This window comes from Microcebus murinus, chromosome 8, assembly GCF_040939455.1.
Source record: "Microcebus murinus isolate Inina chromosome 8, M.murinus_Inina_mat1.0, whole genome shotgun sequence".
Lineage (NCBI taxonomy): Eukaryota > Metazoa > Chordata > Mammalia > Primates > Cheirogaleidae > Microcebus > Microcebus murinus.
Window position 1 is genome coordinate 107,817,395 of NC_134111.1, and position 18,384 is coordinate 107,835,778.

The 18,384-nt window shown below is 63.8% G+C and overlaps 4 non-coding genes and 1 pseudogene across 4 annotated transcripts; all 5 read left to right on the forward strand.

Moving 5' to 3' along the window:
- Positions 1-2,617: 2,617 nt before the first annotated feature.
- Positions 2,618-2,736, forward strand: LOC142872601 (5S ribosomal RNA). The gene has a single exon (XR_012920844.1). It is a non-coding gene; the product is annotated as a 5S ribosomal RNA (ribosomal RNA).
- A 3,526-nt stretch (positions 2,737-6,262) lies between these two features.
- LOC142872612 (5S ribosomal RNA) lies at positions 6,263-6,381 on the forward strand. Its single transcript, XR_012920845.1, has one exon. It is a non-coding gene; the product is annotated as a 5S ribosomal RNA (ribosomal RNA).
- Positions 6,382-9,898: 3,517 nt separating this feature from the next.
- Positions 9,899-10,017, forward strand: LOC142872623 (5S ribosomal RNA). The gene has a single exon (XR_012920846.1). It is a non-coding gene; the product is annotated as a 5S ribosomal RNA (ribosomal RNA).
- Positions 10,018-13,544: 3,527 nt separating this feature from the next.
- LOC142872730 (uncharacterized) lies at positions 13,545-13,645 on the forward strand (annotated as a pseudogene).
- Positions 13,646-17,172: 3,527 nt separating this feature from the next.
- Positions 17,173-17,291, forward strand: LOC142872634 (5S ribosomal RNA). The gene has a single exon (XR_012920847.1). It is a non-coding gene; the product is annotated as a 5S ribosomal RNA (ribosomal RNA).
- The last annotated feature ends 1,093 nt before the right edge of the window (positions 17,292-18,384 follow it).

The window sequence follows — 18,384 nt, forward strand, 5'->3', positions numbered from 1 at the left end:
GGCCAGGAGAACCACGAGAGGTGCCCTCTCACCGCTGCTCCTCCTAGCTGAATAGCACTCCGTGGTGTCCACGCGCCACATTTCATTTACGCACTCGTGGGTCGATGGGCACTCGGGTCGCTTCCAGGTCTTTGCGATTGTGACTTGTGCCCTGACTCTAACCCTAACCCTTACCCAGCCCCGTCTCCTCCTCGGCCCCTGCCTGACTGACTCCTTCCCGCCCGGCCTGTCACCTGTCACCGTCCTCTGCCCCTGCCTGACACGCTCCTCCCCGCCCGGGCCGTCACCGTCCTCGGCCCCTGCCTGACGGGGCTCCTCCGTCGCCTGGGCCTTCCAAGGGCTTGGTGTGGACGCTGGTTCCAGGACGCCCTCCCAGGAACCCGGTAGCAGGGCGGCCGCAGCGTCTCGCGCCACCCAACCGTCCGCCGGCCGGCGGCCGTCGCTAAGTGGCCTGCGGGGGACGTGCCCCCACTGTGGGGCGGGCGCCCAGCCTGGTGTCTTCTCTGAGGCCCCGTGGCTGCTTTTCCCCCCCGCAAGGGGAGAGCCGCGGAGGTGGGGACCGCCTCCTCGTGGGGACGTACACCCAGTTCTCCACGTCGGATTCCGGGGCTCTCTGTCCTGCCAGAAGGCCCAGCTGGCCTGCGGGTCCTTAGAGTGGCAAAAACATCCGAAAACTGAGATTGAGGGTCCGGTGGTTGTCTGCACTTTTGTGCTGGGCACCCCAGGGAGGCCCGGGGGCTGGCTGGACAACGCGGTCTGCTGGGCGGGGGGGGGGGTTTGGAGGAGCAACTGATGCCCTTTGCACTTTGGGTAGCAAGTGTCTGAGGTGTCTCTGAGCCCTGCGCCATGTCGGGGGTGGGGGTGGGAGGTCGGGGGGGGGGTGGAGGAGCAGGAGGAGGAGGAGGAGGAGGAGGTGGGAAGGGCCGTGGCCTGCAGTCGTGTTCCCGGGGTGGCTTCTTCCACAGGCTGCTTGGCCTGGGCTCCCTGCACCTGGGCCTTTGGAGGACTGGCCCTGTGCTTGCCAACGCTTCCCCTGCAGGGACCCAGAGCTGGGAGGTTGCATCTCTCAGCCCTGGGTCGGGCAGAGCCCCAGCGGGCCATGCCCACAACCTCTCTCAGCACGGGTCCCCCAGAAGGCTCCTTTGGGACCAGGATTCTCTTGCGGGTGACTCTTTAAGGTCTGGCCCCTGGATGGAGGGGCACCAGGAGTAGAGGAGCAGGAAGGGGAAGGGGGTGGCCGTGCGAGGGGACACTTTCAGGCCAAGTCCCAGCTTCAGCCTGATCCTCCTGGGAACCCCGGGGTGTACGTCACACCTCCTGGTTGTCCCGCTCTGAGACAAGGAGCCGGGCTTCGCATTCCCCCAGCAGCCAGTCGTGGGCTGAGGACACCTGGGGCGTTGGGAACTCCCTGGCTTCTCCTTGGCTTAACATCTGGAGCTGCTTGTGAATCGTGCCGCCACACACACCCGAGTGCAGGTGTCTTCTGCACAGACTGCGGGCCTCGCTCTTCTGAATGCCGCTAGCTCGCCACCCACCCACGGGTGAACCTGGTCAGGGTACTTTCTCTCGGGGGCAGACTCTGATCCTGGCGGGCTACCGGTGTCTCTGTTTGCTCGTTTCTTTCTTCCATTTCGGGAAAGGCTTCCTTACTGGGTGTGGAAATCTCCTATGCCTTTCCTCGCCTATTCTGTCAGCTTTAAAATTCTCTTTCAGTTGCCACCCTCACAGATGGATTAGGAAACTCTTTCCGGTGCACTCATTAGTGAAATGACCTCAATGAAGCTGGAATCCAATATCTAATCGCCGATTTTTAGCGAGTCCACACGCCAGGGGGGTCGGGGTCCAATGCAGCCCCGGCCAGGCCCAGGCCCCTAGGACTGGGCCACAGGAGGACACAGAGGAGGGTCCCGGCCCCCACGGTCGCGTTGCCGGCAGTTCTCCAAGGGCTTGGGCGTTTTCCAGAGGTAGGAGATGGAGGGGACTGATTTCTTCAGCGCCCCACTAACCACGCCACCCCACCCATGGGACACATCCCAAGAGAGAGAGAGAGAGACGCCCCATACACTCGCTCCCCTCCCCCATGCGCTGTGCCCCAGCCCGGGCCCGGGGGAATAGGCGGCAGCCCACCCACAGGGTGGGGGGCGCAGCTGAAAGGGGTTGTCGGGGAGGGCGGCCCCTGCCTGGGGTCAAAGGGCGGGCGACCCGCGCGTGCGCAATCGGCGGCGGCGGCGGCGGCGGCGGCGGCGGCGGCGGGGGCGGCCACGAGCTGGGGGTGGGCCAGGCGAGGAGAGGAAGGGGGCTGGAAGGTCTCCACCTTGGCGAGTCCAGCCGTGGAGGCGCATCTTGTGTGAGTGTGAGTGAGTGAGTGTGAGTGTGTGTGTGTGTGTGTGTGTGTGTGTATAGAGAGACAGCCCCCCACCCCGGCCCGCCGCTCCCTGCCCGCCCCGCCCCGCCCCGCCTGTCACCCCCGTCCCTCGGAGCCCGCCGGACCCGGCCGGTGAACTCAACAGGCCCGCCCGGTGCGGGTCAGCGCCGGCGCGGGGCCTGGGGCGGGAGGAGGCGGCGGGGAAGCGCAGAGAGGCTCGGCTTCTTGAGCGGGGCAGGGGCGCCCTCCGCCGTCTAGGGCCACACCACCCTGAACGCGCCCGATCTCGTCTGGTCTCGGAAGCTAAGCAGGGTCGGGCCTGGTTAGTACTTGGATGGGAGACCGCCTGGGAATACCGGGTGCCGTAGGCTTCTTTTTTTTTTTTTTTTTTGTTTTGTTTTGCCTCTTGTTCTGTCCCCTCTCTGGGAGCGAGGCGGCGGCCCGGGGCGGGGGTCACCCCCACCCTCAGCGCCCGCCGCGGTGCCTGGCGCCCCAGCCCGCACCGTGGGGCCTCCTCTTGTCCCAAGCCGCGACACCGCCGTCACGCGGCAGCATGCGTGGCTTCTGGACTGTCAGGTCTCAGACCAAAGGTCTGCTCTGTGGGAACCGACACGCTGGAGGAAACCTTGAGAGTCTGAGAGGGGAGGGAGTTCCAGAAGAAGGCCAGGATGTCATTTTGAGGGAGTATGTGACCAGAACTCGTCCCGTTGCTTTTGGGGTTCTATGGGCTACACGTAGGAATCTTTGGTGGTGGCACCTGATGTTGGGGGATCCGGAGTCACACCCAGACCTGCTCCACAGGCCTCCTTTTACTTTTCTCTTCGGATTCATTATGTTTAAAAAGTGTCTCTTATCTCTATGATTGCATTTTCTTTTCTCTCTCTTTTCAAGCAGATGATGGGAGTCCAAGTATTAAGGTGACATGTGTTGCCCGTGCCCCCCTCCCCCCTGTGTTCTTATTCATTAACCTCTGATGTTGTTCCAGCGTATTGTGGGGGTACCAATGTTAAGGTCGGGTACGTTGCCCTCTCCCAGCCTCCCCCCTCGGGTCAGAGCCTCAAGTGCGCCCATCCCCCAGTCGGTGCGCACCCACCCCATTCCTAATGGAGGTGTATGCCCATCCCCTCCCCCCACCCGCCCGACACCCACCCGATGAAGGTGATTCCTCTGTGTCCACTTGGGTGTCCGTCGGTTCGTACCCATTTGCTGGTGAGCGCGAGCACGTGGTGCTCGTGTGTCCATTCTTGGGCTACCTGGCTTACTGGAACGGGTTCCAGCTCTGGCCAGGAGAACCACGAGAGGTGCCCTCTCACCGCTGCTCCTCCTAGCTGAATAGCACTCCGTGGTGTCCACGCGCCACATTTCATTTACGCACTCGTGGGTCGATGGGCACTCGGGTCGCTTCCAGGTCTTTGCGATTGTGACTTGTGCCCTGACTCTAACCCTAACCCTTACCCAGCCCCGTCTCCTCCTCGGCCCCTGCCTGACTGACTCCTTCCCGCCCGGCCTGTCACCTGTCACCGTCCTCTGCCCCTGCCTGACACGCTCCTCCCCGCCCGGGCCGTCACCGTCCTCGGCCCCTGCCTGACGGGGCTCCTCCGTCGCCTGGGCCTTCCAAGGGCTTGGTGTGGACGCTGGTTCCAGGACGCCCTCCCAGGAACCCGGTAGCAGGGCGGCCGCAGCGTCTCGCGCCACCCAACCGTCCGCCGGCCGGCGGCCGTCGCTAAGTGGCCTGCGGGGGACGTGCCCCCACTGTGGGGCGGGCGCCCAGCCTGGTGTCTTCTCTGAGGCCCCGTGGCTGCTTTTCCCCCCCGCAAGGGGAGAGCCGCGGAGGTGGGGACCGCCTCCTCGTGGGGACGTACACCCAGCTCTCCACGTCGGATTCCGGGGCTCTCTGTCCTGCCAGAAGGCCCAGCTGGCCTGCGGGTCCTTAGAGTGGCAAAAACATCCGAAAACTGAGATTGAGGGTCCGGTGGTTGTCTGCACTTTTGTGCTGGGCACCCCAGGGAGGCCCGGGGGCTGGCTGGACAACGCGGTCTGCTGGGCGGGGGGGGGGGGGTTTGGAGGAGCAACTGATGCCCTTTGCACTTTGGGTAGCAAGTGTCTGAGGTGTCTCTGAGCCCTGCGCCATGTCGGGGGTGGGGGTGGGAGGTCGGGGGGGGGTGGAGGAGCAGGAGGAGGAGGAGGAGGAGGAGGTGGGAAGGGCCGTGGCCTGCAGTCGTGTTCCCGGGGTGGCTTCTTCCACAGGCTGCTTGGCCTGGGCTCCCTGCACCTGGGCCTTTGGAGGACTGGCCCTGTGCTTGCCAACGCTTCCCCTGCAGGGACCCAGAGCTGGGAGGTTGCATCTCTCAGCCCTGGGTCGGGCAGAGCCCCAGCGGGCCATGCCCACAACCTCTCTCAGCACGGGTCCCCCAGAAGGCTCCTTTGGGACCAGGATTCTCTTGCGGGTGACTCTTTAAGGTCTGGCCCCTGGATGGAGGGGCACCAGGAGTAGAGGAGCAGGAAGGGGAAGGGGGTGGCCGTGCGAGGGGACACTTTCAGGCCAAGTCCCAGCTTCAGCCTGATCCTCCTGGGAACCCCGGGGTGTACGTCACACCTCCTGGTTGTCCCGCTCTGAGACAAGGAGCCGGGCTTCGCATTCCCCCAGCAGCCAGTCGTGGGCTGAGGACACCTGGGGCGTTGGGAACTCCCTGGCTTCTCCTTGGCTTAACATCTGGAGCTGCTTGTGAATCGTGCCGCCACACACACCCGAGTGCAGGTGTCTTCTGCACAGACTGCGGGCCTCGCTCTTCTGAATGCCGCTAGCTCGCCACCCACCCACGGGTGAACCTGGTCAGGGTACTTTCTCTCGGGGGCAGACTCTGATCCTGGCGGGCTACCGGTGTCTCTGTTTGCTCCTTTCTTTCTTCCATTTCGGGAAAGGCTTCCTTACTGGGTGTGGAAATCTCCTATGCCTTTCCTCGCCTATTCTGTCAGCTTTAAAATTCTCTTTCAGTTGCCACCCTCACAGATGGATTAGGAAACTCTTTCCGGTGCACTCATTAGTGAAATGACCTCAATGAAGCTGGAATCCAATATCTAATCGCCGATTTTTAGCGAGTCCACACGCCAGGGGGGTCGGGGTCCAATGCAGCCCCGGCCAGGCCCAGGCCCCTAGGACTGGGCCACAGGAGGACACAGAGGAGGGTCCCGGCCCCCACGGTCGCGTTGCCGGCAGTTCTCCAAGGGCTTGGGCGTTTTCCAGAGGTAGGAGATGGAGGGGACTGATTTCTTCAGCGCCCCACTAACCACGCCACCCCACCCATGGGACACATCCCAAGAGAGAGAGAGAGAGACGCCCCATACACTCGCTCCCCTCCCCCATGCGCTGTGCCCCAGCCCGGGCCCGGGGGAATAGGCGGCAGCCCACCCACAGGGTGGGGGGCGCAGCTGAAAGGGGTTGTCGGGGAGGGCGGCCCCTGCCTGGGGTCAAAGGGCGGGCGACCCGCGCGTGCGCAATCGGCGGCGGCGGCGGCGGCGGCGGCGGCGGCGGCGGGGGCGGCCACGAGCTGGGGGTGGGCCAGGCGAGGAGAGGAAGGGGGCTGGAAGGTCTCCACCTTGGCGAGTCCAGCCGTGGAGGCGCATCTTGTGTGAGTGTGAGTGAGTGAGTGTGAGTGTGTGTGTGTGTGTGTGTGTGTGTATAGAGAGACAGCCCCCCACCCCGGCCCGCCGCTCCCTGCCCGCCCCGCCCCGCCCCGCCTGTCACCCCCGTCCCTCGGAGCCCGCCGGACCCGGCCGGTGAACTCAACAGGCCCGCCCGGTGCGGGTCAGCGCCGGCGCGGGGCCTGGGGCGGGAGGAGGCGGCGGGGAAGCGCAGAGAGGCTCGGCTTCTTGAGCGGGGCAGGGGCGCCCTCCGCCGTCTAGGGCCACACCACCCTGAACGCGCCCGATCTCGTCTGGTCTCGGAAGCTAAGCAGGGTCGGGCCTGGTTAGTACTTGGATGGGAGACCGCCTGGGAATACCGGGTGCCGTAGGCTTCTTTTTTTTTTTTTTTTTTGTTTTGTTTTGCCTCTTGTTCTGTCCCCTCTCTGGGAGCGAGGCGGCGGCCCGGGGCGGGGGTCACCCCCACCCTCAGCGCCCGCCGCGGTGCCTGGCGCCCCAGCCCGCACCGTGGGGCCTCCTCTTGTCCCAAGCCGCGACACCGCCGTCACGCGGCAGCATGCGTGGCTTCTGGACTGTCAGGTCTCAGACCAAAGGTCTGCTCTGTGGGAACCGACACGCTGGAGGAAACCTTGAGAGTCTGAGAGGGGAGGGAGTTCCAGAAGAAGGCCAGGATGTCATTTTGAGGGAGTATGTGACCAGAACTCGTCCCGTTGCTTTTGGGGTTCTATGGGCTACACGTAGGAATCTTTGGTGGTGGCACCTGATGTTGGGGGATCCGGAGTCACACCCAGACCTGCTCCACAGGCCTCCTTTTACTTTTCTCTTCGGATTCATTATGTTTAAAAAGTGTCTCTTATCTCTATGATTGCATTTTCTTTTCTCTCTCTTTTCAAGCAGATGATGGGAGTCCAAGTATTAAGGTGACATGTGTTGCCCGTGCCCCCCTCCCCCCTGTGTTCTTATTCATTAACCTCTGATGTTGTTCCAGCGTATTGTGGGGGTACCAATGTTAAGGTCGGGTACGTTGCCCTCTCCCAGCCTCCCCCCTCGGGTCAGAGCCTCAAGTGCGCCCATCCCCCAGTCGGTGCGCACCCACCCCATTCCTAATGGAGGTGTATGCCCATCCCCTCCCCCCACCCGCCCGACACCCACCCGATGAAGGTGATTCCTCTGTGTCCACTTGGGTGTCCGTCGGTTCGTACCCATTTGCTGGTGAGCGCGAGCACGTGGTGCTCGTGTGTCCATTCTTGGGCTACCTGGCTTACTGGAACGGGTTCCAGCTCTGGCCAGGAGAACCACGAGAGGTGCCCTCTCACCGCTGCTCCTCCTAGCTGAATAGCACTCCGTGGTGTCCACGCGCCACATTTCATTTACGCACTCGTGGGTCGATGGGCACTCGGGTCGCTTCCAGGTCTTTGCGATTGTGACTTGTGCCCTGACTCTAACCCTAACCCTTACCCAGCCCCGTCTCCTCCTCGGCCCCTGCCTGACTGACTCCTTCCCGCCCGGCCTGTCACCTGTCACCGTCCTCTGCCCCTGCCTGACACGCTCCTCCCCGCCCGGGCCGTCACCGTCCTCGGCCCCTGCCTGACGGGGCTCCTCCGTCGCCTGGGCCTTCCAAGGGCTTGGTGTGGACGCTGGTTCCAGGACGCCCTCCCAGGAACCCGGTAGCAGGGCGGCCGCAGCGTCTCGCGCCACCCAACCGTCCGCCGGCCGGCGGCCGTCGCTAAGTGGCCTGCGGGGGACGTGCCCCCACTGTGGGGCGGGCGCCCAGCCTGGTGTCTTCTCTGAGGCCCCGTGGCTGCTTTTCCCCCCCGCAAGGGGAGAGCCGCGGAGGTGGGGACCGCCTCCTCGTGGGGACGTACACCCAGCTCTCCACGTCGGATTCCGGGGCTCTCTGTCCTGCCAGAAGGCCCAGCTGGCCTGCGGGTCCTTAGAGTGGCAAAAACATCCGAAAACTGAGATTGAGGGTCCGGTGGTTGTCTGCACTTTTGTGCTGGGCACCCCAGGGAGGCCCGGGGGCTGGCTGGACAACGCGGTCTGCTGGGCGGGGGGGGGGGGGTTTGGAGGAGCAACTGATGCCCTTTGCACTTTGGGTAGCAAGTGTCTGAGGTGTCTCTGAGCCCTGCGCCATGTCGGGGGTGGGGGTGGGAGGTCGGGGGGGGGGTGGAGGAGCAGGAGGAGGTGGGAAGGGCCGTGGCCTGCAGTCGTGTTCCCGGGGTGGCTTCTTCCACAGGCTGCTTGGCCTGGGCTCCCTGCACCTGGGCCTTTGGAGGACTGGCCCTGTGCTTGCCAACGCTTCCCCTGCAGGGACCCAGAGCTGGGAGGTTGCATCTCTCAGCCCTGGGTCGGGCAGAGCCCCAGCGGGCCATGCCCACAACCTCTCTCAGCACGGGTCCCCCAGAAGGCTCCTTTGGGACCAGGATTCTCTTGCGGGTGACTCTTTAAGGTCTGGCCCCTGGATGGAGGGGCACCAGGAGTAGAGGAGCAGGAAGGGGAAGGGGGTGGCCGTGCGAGGGGACACTTTCAGGCCAAGTCCCAGCTTCAGCCTGATCCTCCTGGGAACCCCGGGGTGTACGTCACACCTCCTGGTTGTCCCGCTCTGAGACAAGGAGCCGGGCTTCGCATTCCCCCAGCAGCCAGTCGTGGGCTGAGGACACCTGGGGCGTTGGGAACTCCCTGGCTTCTCCTTGGCTTAACATCTGGAGCTGCTTGTGAATCGTGCCGCCACACACACCCGAGTGCAGGTGTCTTCTGCACAGACTGCGGGCCTCGCTCTTCTGAATGCCGCTAGCTCGCCACCCACCCACGGGTGAACCTGGTCAGGGTACTTTCTCTCGGGGGCAGACTCTGATCCTGGCGGGCTACCGGTGTCTCTGTTTGCTCCTTTCTTTCTTCCATTTCGGGAAAGGCTTCCTTACTGGGTGTGGAAATCTCCTATGCCTTTCCTCGCCTATTCTGTCAGCTTTAAAATTCTCTTTCAGTTGCCACCCTCACAGATGGATTAGGAAACTCTTTCCGGTGCACTCATTAGTGAAATGACCTCAATGAAGCTGGAATCCAATATCTAATCGCCGATTTTTAGCGAGTCCACACGCCAGGGGGGTCGGGGTCCAATGCAGCCCCGGCCAGGCCCAGGCCCCTAGGACTGGGCCACAGGAGGACACAGAGGAGGGTCCCGGCCCCCACGGTCGCGTTGCCGGCAGTTCTCCAAGGGCTTGGGCGTTTTCCAGAGGTAGGAGATGGAGGGGACTGATTTCTTCAGCGCCCCACTAACCACGCCACCCCACCCATGGGACACATCCCAAGAGAGAGAGAGAGAGACGCCCCATACACTCGCTCCCCTCCCCCATGCGCTGTGCCCCAGCCCGGGCCCGGGGGAATAGGCGGCAGCCCACCCACAGGGTGGGGGGCGCAGCTGAAAGGGGTTGTCGGGGAGGGCGGCCCCTGCCTGGGGTCAAAGGGCGGGCGACCCGCGCGTGCGCAATCGGCGGCGGCGGCGGCGGCGGCGGCGGCGGCGGCGGCGGGGGCGGCCACGAGCTGGGGGTGGGCCAGGCGAGGAGAGGAAGGGGGCTGGAAGGTCTCCACCTTGGCGAGTCCAGCCGTGGAGGCGCATCTTGTGTGAGTGTGAGTGAGTGAGTGTGAGTGTGTGTGTGTGTGTGTGTGTGTGTGTATAGAGAGACAGCCCCCCACCCCGGCCCGCCGCTCCCTGCCCGCCCCGCCCCGCCCCGCCTGTCACCCCCGTCCCTCGGAGCCCGCCGGACCCGGCCGGTGAACTCAACAGGCCCGCCCGGTGCGGGTCAGCGCCGGCGCGGGGCCTGGGGCGGGAGGAGGCGGCGGGGAAGCGCAGAGAGGCTCGGCTTCTTGAGCGGGGCAGGGGCGCCCTCCGCCGTCTAGGGCCACACCACCCTGAACGCGCCCGATCTCGTCTGGTCTCGGAAGCTAAGCAGGGTCGGGCCTGGTTAGTACTTGGATGGGAGACCGCCTGGGAATACCGGGTGCCGTAGGCTTCTTTTTTTTTTTTTTTTTTGTTTTGTTTTGCCTCTTGTTCTGTCCCCTCTCTGGGAGCGAGGCGGCGGCCCGGGGCGGGGGTCACCCCCACCCTCAGCGCCCGCCGCGGTGCCTGGCGCCCCAGCCCGCACCGTGGGGCCTCCTCTTGTCCCAAGCCGCGACACCGCCGTCACGCGGCAGCATGCGTGGCTTCTGGACTGTCAGGTCTCAGACCAAAGGTCTGCTCTGTGGGAACCGACACGCTGGAGGAAACCTTGAGAGTCTGAGAGGGGAGGGAGTTCCAGAAGAAGGCCAGGATGTCATTTTGAGGGAGTATGTGACCAGAACTCGTCCCGTTGCTTTTGGGGTTCTATGGGCTACACGTAGGAATCTTTGGTGGTGGCACCTGATGTTGGGGGATCCGGAGTCACACCCAGACCTGCTCCACAGGCCTCCTTTTACTTTTCTCTTCGGATTCATTATGTTTAAAAAGTGTCTCTTATCTCTATGATTGCATTTTCTTTTCTCTCTCTTTTCAAGCAGATGATGGGAGTCCAAGTATTAAGGTGACATGTGTTGCCCGTGCCCCCCTCCCCCCTGTGTTCTTATTCATTAACCTCTGATGTTGTTCCAGCGTATTGTGGGGGTACCAATGTTAAGGTCGGGTACGTTGCCCTCTCCCAGCCTCCCCCCTCGGGTCAGAGCCTCAAGTGCGCCCATCCCCCAGTCGGTGCGCACCCACCCCATTCCTAATGGAGGTGTATGCCCATCCCCTCCCCCCACCCGCCCGACACCCACCCGATGAAGGTGATTCCTCTGTGTCCACTTGGGTGTCCGTCGGTTCGTACCCATTTGCTGGTGAGCGCGAGCACGTGGTGCTCGTGTGTCCATTCTTGGGCTACCTGGCTTACTGGAACGGGTTCCAGCTCTGGCCAGGAGAACCACGAGAGGTGCCCTCTCACCGCTGCTCCTCCTAGCTGAATAGCACTCCGTGGTGTCCACGCGCCACATTTCATTTACGCACTCGTGGGTCGATGGGCACTCGGGTCGCTTCCAGGTCTTTGCGATTGTGACTTGTGCCCTGACTCTAACCCTAACCCTTACCCAGCCCCGTCTCCTCCTCGGCCCCTGCCTGACTGACTCCTTCCCGCCCGGCCTGTCACCTGTCACCGTCCTCTGCCCCTGCCTGACACGCTCCTCCCCGCCCGGGCCGTCACCGTCCTCGGCCCCTGCCTGACGGGGCTCCTCCGTCGCCTGGGCCTTCCAAGGGCTTGGTGTGGACGCTGGTTCCAGGACGCCCTCCCAGGAACCCGGTAGCAGGGCGGCCGCAGCGTCTCGCGCCACCCAACCGTCCGCCGGCCGGCGGCCGTCGCTAAGTGGCCTGCGGGGGACGTGCCCCCACTGTGGGGCGGGCGCCCAGCCTGGTGTCTTCTCTGAGGCCCCGTGGCTGCTTTTCCCCCCCGCAAGGGGAGAGCCGCGGAGGTGGGGACCGCCTCCTCGTGGGGACGTACACCCAGCTCTCCACGTCGGATTCCGGGGCTCTCTGTCCTGCCAGAAGGCCCAGCTGGCCTGCGGGTCCTTAGAGTGGCAAAAACATCCGAAAACTGAGATTGAGGGTCCGGTGGTTGTCTGCACTTTTGTGCTGGGCACCCCAGGGAGGCCCGGGGGCTGGCTGGACAACGCGGTCTGCTGGGCGGGGGGGGGGGGGGTTTGGAGGAGCAACTGATGCCCTTTGCACTTTGGGTAGCAAGTGTCTGAGGTGTCTCTGAGCCCTGCGCCATGTCGGGGGTGGGGGTGGGAGGTCGGGGGGGGGTGGAGGAGCAGGAGGAGGAGGAGGAGGAGGAGGTGGGAAGGGCCGTGGCCTGCAGTCGTGTTCCCGGGGTGGCTTCTTCCACAGGCTGCTTGGCCTGGGCTCCCTGCACCTGGGCCTTTGGAGGACTGGCCCTGTGCTTGCCAACGCTTCCCCTGCAGGGACCCAGAGCTGGGAGGTTGCATCTCTCAGCCCTGGGTCGGGCAGAGCCCCAGCGGGCCATGCCCACAACCTCTCTCAGCACGGGTCCCCCAGAAGGCTCCTTTGGGACCAGGATTCTCTTGCGGGTGACTCTTTAAGGTCTGGCCCCTGGATGGAGGGGCACCAGGAGTAGAGGAGCAGGAAGGGGAAGGGGGTGGCCGTGCGAGGGGACACTTTCAGGCCAAGTCCCAGCTTCAGCCTGATCCTCCTGGGAACCCCGGGGTGTACGTCACACCTCCTGGTTGTCCCGCTCTGAGACAAGGAGCCGGGCTTCGCATTCCCCCAGCAGCCAGTCGTGGGCTGAGGACACCTGGGGCGTTGGGAACTCCCTGGCTTCTCCTTGGCTTAACATCTGGAGCTGCTTGTGAATCGTGCCGCCACACACACCCGAGTGCAGGTGTCTTCTGCACAGACTGCGGGCCTCGCTCTTCTGAATGCCGCTAGCTCGCCACCCACCCACGGGTGAACCTGGTCAGGGTACTTTCTCTCGGGGGCAGACTCTGATCCTGGCGGGCTACCGGTGTCTCTGTTTGCTCCTTTCTTTCTTCCATTTCGGGAAAGGCTTCCTTACTGGGTGTGGAAATCTCCTATGCCTTTCCTCGCCTATTCTGTCAGCTTTAAAATTCTCTTTCAGTTGCCACCCTCACAGATGGATTAGGAAACTCTTTCCGGTGCACTCATTAGTGAAATGACCTCAATGAAGCTGGAATCCAATATCTAATCGCCGATTTTTAGCGAGTCCACACGCCAGGGGGGTCGGGGTCCAATGCAGCCCCGGCCAGGCCCAGGCCCCTAGGACTGGGCCACAGGAGGACACAGAGGAGGGTCCCGGCCCCCACGGTCGCGTTGCCGGCAGTTCTCCAAGGGCTTGGGCGTTTTCCAGAGGTAGGAGATGGAGGGGACTGATTTCTTCAGCGCCCCACTAACCACGCCACCCCACCCATGGGACACATCCCAAGAGAGAGAGAGAGAGACGCCCCATACACTCGCTCCCCTCCCCCATGCGCTGTGCCCCAGCCCGGGCCCGGGGGAATAGGCGGCAGCCCACCCACAGGGTGGGGGGCGCAGCTGAAAGGGGTTGTCGGGGAGGGCGGCCCCTGCCTGGGGTCAAAGGGCGGGCGACCCGCGCGTGCGCAATCGGCGGCGGCGGCGGCGGCGGCGGCGGCGGCGGCGGGGGCGGCCACGAGCTGGGGGTGGGCCAGGCGAGGAGAGGAAGGGGGCTGGAAGGTCTCCACCTTGGCGAGTCCAGCCGTGGAGGCGCATCTTGTGTGAGTGTGAGTGAGTGAGTGTGAGTGTGTGTGTGTGTGTGTGTGTGTGTATAGAGAGACAGCCCCCCACCCCGGCCCGCCGCTCCCTGCCCGCCCCGCCCCGCCCCGCCTGTCACCCCCGTCCCTCGGAGCCCGCCGGACCCGGCCGGTGAACTCAACAGGCCCGCCCGGTGCGGGTCAGCGCCGGCGCGGGGCCTGGGGCGGGAGGAGGCGGCGGGGAAGCGCAGAGAGGCTCGGCTTCTTGAGCGGGGCAGGGGCGCCCTCCGCCGTCTAGGGCCACACCACCCTGAACGCGCCCGATCTCGTCTGGTCTCGGAAGCTAAGCAGGGTCGGGCCTGGTTAGTACTGGAATACCGGGTGCCGTAGGCTTCTTTTTTTTTTTTTTTTTTGTTTTGTTTTGCCTCTTGTTCTGTCCCCTCTCTGGGAGCGAGGCGGCGGCCCGGGGCGGGGGTCACCCCCACCCTCAGCGCCCGCCGCGGTGCCTGGCGCCCCAGCCCGCACCGTGGGGCCTCCTCTTGTCCCAAGCCGCGACACCGCCGTCACGCGGCAGCATGCGTGGCTTCTGGACTGTCAGGTCTCAGACCAAAGGTCTGCTCTGTGGGAACCGACACGCTGGAGGAAACCTTGAGAGTCTGAGAGGGGAGGGAGTTCCAGAAGAAGGCCAGGATGTCATTTTGAGGGAGTATGTGACCAGAACTCGTCCCGTTGCTTTTGGGGTTCTATGGGCTACACGTAGGAATCTTTGGTGGTGGCACCTGATGTTGGGGGATCCGGAGTCACACCCAGACCTGCTCCACAGGCCTCCTTTTACTTTTCTCTTCGGATTCATTATGTTTAAAAAGTGTCTCTTATCTCTATGATTGCATTTTCTTTTCTCTCTCTTTTCAAGCAGATGATGGGAGTCCAAGTATTAAGGTGACATGTGTTGCCCGTGCCCCCCTCCCCCCTGTGTTCTTATTCATTAACCTCTGATGTTGTTCCAGCGTATTGTGGGGGTACCAATGTTAAGGTCGGGTACGTTGCCCTCTCCCAGCCTCCCCCCTCGGGTCAGAGCCTCAAGTGCGCCCATCCCCCAGTCGGTGCGCACCCACCCCATTCCTAATGGAGGTGTATGCCCATCCCCTCCCCCCACCCGCCCGACACCCACCCGATGAAGGTGATTCCTCTGTGTCCACTTGGGTGTCCGTCGGTTCGTACCCATTTGCTGGTGAGCGCGAGCACGTGGTGCTCGTGTGTCCATTCTTGGGCTACCTGGCTTACTGGAACGGGTTCCAGCTCTGGCCAGGAGAACCACGAGAGGTGCCCTCTCACCGCTGCTCCTCCTAGCTGAATAGCACTCCGTGGTGTCCACGCGCCACATTTCATTTACGCACTCGTGGGTCGATGGGCACTCGGGTCGCTTCCAGGTCTTTGCGATTGTGACTTGTGCCCTGACTCTAACCCTAACCCTTACCCAGCCCCGTCTCCTCCTCGGCCCCTGCCTGACTGACTCCTTCCCGCCCGGCCTGTCACCTGTCACCGTCCTCTGCCCCTGCCTGACACGCTCCTCCCCGCCCGGGCCGTCACCGTCCTCGGCCCCTGCCTGACGGGGCTCCTCCGTCGCCTGGGCCTTCCAAGGGCTTGGTGTGGACGCTGGTTCCAGGACGCCCTCCCAGGAACCCGGTAGCAGGGCGGCCGCAGCGTCTCGCGCCACCCAACCGTCCGCCGGCCGGCGGCCGTCGCTAAGTGGCCTGCGGGGGACGTGCCCCCACTGTGGGGCGGGCGCCCAGCCTGGTGTCTTCTCTGAGGCCCCGTGGCTGCTTTTCCCCCCCGCAAGGGGAGAGCCGCGGAGGTGGGGACCGCCTCCTCGTGGGGACGTACACCCAGCTCTCCACGTCGGATTCCGGGGCTCTCTGTCCTGCCAGAAGGCCCAGCTGGCCTGCGGGTCCTTAGAGTGGCAAAAACATCCGAAAACTGAGATTGAGGGTCCGGTGGTTGTCTGCACTTTTGTGCTGGGCACCCCAGGGAGGCCCGGGGGCTGGCTGGACAACGCGGTCTGCTGGGCGGGGGGGGGGGGTTTGGAGGAGCAACTGATGCCCTTTGCACTTTGGGTAGCAAGTGTCTGAGGTGTCTCTGAGCCCTGCGCCATGTCGGGGGTGGGGGTGGGAGGTCGGGGGGGGGGGTGGAGGAGCAGGAGGAGGAGGAGGAGGAGGAGGTGGGAAGGGCCGTGGCCTGCAGTCGTGTTCCCGGGGTGGCTTCTTCCACAGGCTGCTTGGCCTGGGCTCCCTGCACCTGGGCCTTTGGAGGACTGGCCCTGTGCTTGCCAACGCTTCCCCTGCAGGGACCCAGAGCTGGGAGGTTGCATCTCTCAGCCCTGGGTCGGGCAGAGCCCCAGCGGGCCATGCCCACAACCTCTCTCAGCACGGGTCCCCCAGAAGGCTCCTTTGGGACCAGGATTCTCTTGCGGGTGACTCTTTAAGGTCTGGCCCCTGGATGGAGGGGCACCAGGAGTAGAGGAGCAGGAAGGGGAAGGGGGTGGCCGTGCGAGGGGACACTTTCAGGCCAAGTCCCAGCTTCAGCCTGATCCTCCTGGGAACCCCGGGGTGTACGTCACACCTCCTGGTTGTCCCGCTCTGAGACAAGGAGCCGGGCTTCGCATTCCCCCAGCAGCCAGTCGTGGGCTGAGGACACCTGGGGCGTTGGGAACTCCCTGGCTTCTCCTTGGCTTAACATCTGGAGCTGCTTGTGAATCGTGCCGCCACACACACCCGAGTGCAGGTGTCTTCTGCACAGACTGCGGGCCTCGCTCTTCTGAATGCCGCTAGCTCGCCACCCACCCACGGGTGAACCTGGTCAGGGTACTTTCTCTCGGGGGCAGACTCTGATCCTGGCGGGCTACCGGTGTCTCTGTTTGCTCGTTTCTTTCTTCCATTTCGGGAAAGGCTTCCTTACTGGGTGTGGAAATCTCCTATGCCTTTCCTCGCCTATTCTGTCAGCTTTAAAATTCTCTTTCAGTTGCCACCCTCACAGATGGATTAGGAAACTCTTTCCGGTGCACTCATTAGTGAAATGACCTCAATGAAGCTGGAATCCAATATCTAATCGCCGATTTTTACCGAGTCCACACGCCAGGGGGGTCGGGGTCCAATGCAGCCCCGGCCAGGCCCAGGCCCCTTGGACTGGGCCACAGGAGGACACAGAGGAGGGTCCCGGCCCCCACGGTCGCGTTGCCGGCAGTTCTCCAAGGGCTTGGGCGTTTTCCGGAGGTAGGAGATGGAGGGGACTGATTTCTTCAGCGCCCCACTAACCACGCCACCCCACCCATGGGACACATCCCAAGAGAGAGAGAGAGACGCCCCATACACTCGCTCCCCTCCCCCATGCGCTGTGCCCCAGCCCGGGCCCGGGGGAATAGGCGGCAGCCCACCCACAGGGTGGGGGGCGCAGCTGAAAGGGGTTGTCGGGGAGGGCGGCCCCTGCCTGGGGTCAAAGGGCGGGCGACCCGCGCGTGCGCAATCGGCGGCGGCGGCGGCGGCGGCGGCGGCGGCGGCGGGGGCGGCCACGAGCTGGGGGTGGGCCAGGCGAGGAGAGGAAGGGGGCTGGAAGGTCTCCACCTTGGCGAGTCCAGCCGTGGAGGCGCATCTTGTGTGAGTGTGAGTGAGTGAGTGTGAGTGTGTGTGTGTGTGTGTGTGTGTGTGTATAGAGAGACAGCCCCCCACCCCGGCCCGCCGCTCCCTGCCCGCCCCGCCCCGCCCCGCCTGTCACCCCCGTCCCTCGGAGCCCGCCGGACCCGGCCGGTGAACTCAACAGGCCCGCCCGGTGCGGGTCAGCGCCGGCGCGGGGCCTGGGGCGGGAGGAGGCGGCGGGGAAGCGCAGAGAGGCTCGGCTTCTTGAGCGGGGCAGGGGCGCCCTCCGCCGTCTAGGGCCACACCACCCTGAACGCGCCCGATCTCGTCTGGTCTCGGAAGCTAAGCAGGGTCGGGCCTGGTTAGTACTTGGATGGGAGACCGCCTGGGAATACCGGGTGCCGTAGGCTTCTTTTTTTTTTTTTTTTTTGTTTTGTTTTGCCTCTTGTTCTGTCCCCTCTCTGGGAGCGAGGCGGCGGCCCGGGGCGGGGGTCACCCCCACCCTCAGCGCCCGCCGCGGTGCCTGGCGCCCCAGCCCGCACCGTGGGGCCTCCTCTTGTCCCAAGCCGCGACACCGCCGTCACGCGGCAGCATGCGTGGCTTCTGGACTGTCAGGTCTCAGACCAAAGGTCTGCTCTGTGGGAACCGACACGCTGGAGGAAACCTTGAGAGTCTGAGAGGGGAGGGAGTTCCAGAAGAAGGCCAGGATGTCATTTTGAGGGAGTATGTGACCAGAACTCGTCCCGTTGCTTTTGGGGTTCTATGGGCTACACGTAGGAATCTTTGGTGGTGGCACCTGATGTTGGGGGATCCGGAGTCACACCCAGACCTGCTCCACAGGCCTCCTTTTACTTTTCTCTTCGGATTCATTATGTTTAAAAAGTGTCTCTTATCTCTATGATTGCATTTTCTTTTCTCTCTCTTTTCAAGCAGATGATGGGAGTCCAAGTATTAAGGTGACATGTGTTGCCCGTGCCCCCCTCCCCCCTGTGTTCTTATTCATTAACCTCTGATGTTGTTCCAGCGTATTGTGGGGGTACCAATGTTAAGGTCGGGTACGTTGCCCTCTCCCAGCCTCCCCCCTCGGGTCAGAGCCTCAAGTGCGCCCATCCCCCAGTCGGTGCGCACCCACCCCATTCCTAATGGAGGTGTATGCCCATCCCCTCCCCCCACCCGCCCGACACCCACCCGATGAAGGTGATTCCTCTGTGTCCACTTGGGTGTCCGTCGGTTCGTACCCATTTGCTGGTGAGCGCGAGCACGTGGTGCTCGTGTGTCCATTCTTGGGCTACCTGGCTTACTGGAACGGGTTCCAGCTCTGGCCAGGAGAACCACGAGAGGTGCCCTCTCACCGCTGCTCCTCCTAGCTGAATAGCACTCCGTGGTGTCCACGCGCCACATTTCATTTACGCACTCGTGGGTCGATGGGCACTCGGGTCGCTTCCAGGTCTTTGCGATTGTGACTTGTGCCCTGACTCTAACCCTAACCCTTACCCAGCCCCG